Below are 1,247 nucleotides of genomic sequence, written 5' to 3' on the forward strand. Positions count from 1 at the left end.
AATTTTATAATATAAACAGCATGAAAAGATGTTGTGATAGCTTATGTTTAAAAATTACTTGAAAAAAAGAAATTTCCAAACTGTGTGGATAGTAGTAGTCTCTTTCATGATCTTATAAAAAAGAATAAATACACAAAACCAGGTGAGGTCAAGTTCAATTCTGCTTCATGGTGACCCATGTTCATCAGAGCAGAGTTATGCTCCATAGAGTTTTCATTGTCTGATTTTTCAGAAGTAGATCACCAGGTTTTTCATCCAAGGAGTGTATAGGTGGACTTGAACTACCAGCCTTATAGTTGGCAGTGAAAAGCTAACTATCTGTGCCACCGGTTTGAAGGAAAATTCCATTTAAAGTATAAATGCTTATCTACATAGGAAAACATCCTGAACACTTACGTCCCTTATACACTGAACTGTTAACAATGGTTTATCTGTGAGTGGTGAAATAAAAGATGACTTTTCTTCTTTTCAGTTCTCTTCCTCTTCTCTCCCTTTTTTCCTCCTTTTTATAGAAGGACTACATAATAGTTGTGGGGAAGTTTTTACAGAAAAAGAAATATTTTAAACTTTGTATTACACTTTATAGTAAAAGCATCTTGAAAAGTCAGTCTGTAGTGTCATGGCTTGACAAGGAAAAGGAAATACTGGTTTCTCTTTTGATTCCCTAAGAAATATTTCAGGGCTGAGCAAAGGGCCCAGGGACCAGCCCTGCTGTCAGAGAGGGGCGGCATCACTCTTCTGAGGGAGACCTCAATTCCAAGCACTAGAGACATAATCCTCTTCTTTGAGGAACATTTCTCTCTGCAGGGGGGACAAAAGGACTTTGAATACTGGAAAAGGCAAACGAAAGTACTGCCACCTGCCCCTAGACCTGGCACCCTGAGCCTGGCTCCAGAGTGCGCGTGCACTGGAGATGAAGGAGGAATGGGGAGGAAATGAGTTCTGGTTTTACTTACTGATGGAACAGGATGTTGTGCTGGGGACACATGCCGAGGCTCTGCCGGATAACATCCAGGCTGGTTTCAATGTCCTTTCCCCCAATGAGCACAGTTCCTGATGTTGGCGGCAACAGCCCTGTCAGGATAGACCGGCCAAACACAGGGGTCAGTGGACAGAGGAGACAGATGGTCTTTAGGAGCATGTCCGGAGAGGAGGTCCCTCATCAGAGCAGAGAGGGCTCCCACAGTGTTGCTTGTTTGTGACTCTGAACTGAACCCACACAGGCTGTGTGGGGACAGTTCCACACA

This window comes from Elephantulus edwardii, unplaced genomic scaffold, assembly GCF_000299155.1.
Source record: "Elephantulus edwardii isolate Elephantulus edwardi_28Jun2011 unplaced genomic scaffold, EleEdw1.0 scaffold00020, whole genome shotgun sequence".
In the NCBI taxonomy this organism is placed as follows: Eukaryota; Metazoa; Chordata; class Mammalia; order Macroscelidea; family Macroscelididae; genus Elephantulus; species Elephantulus edwardii.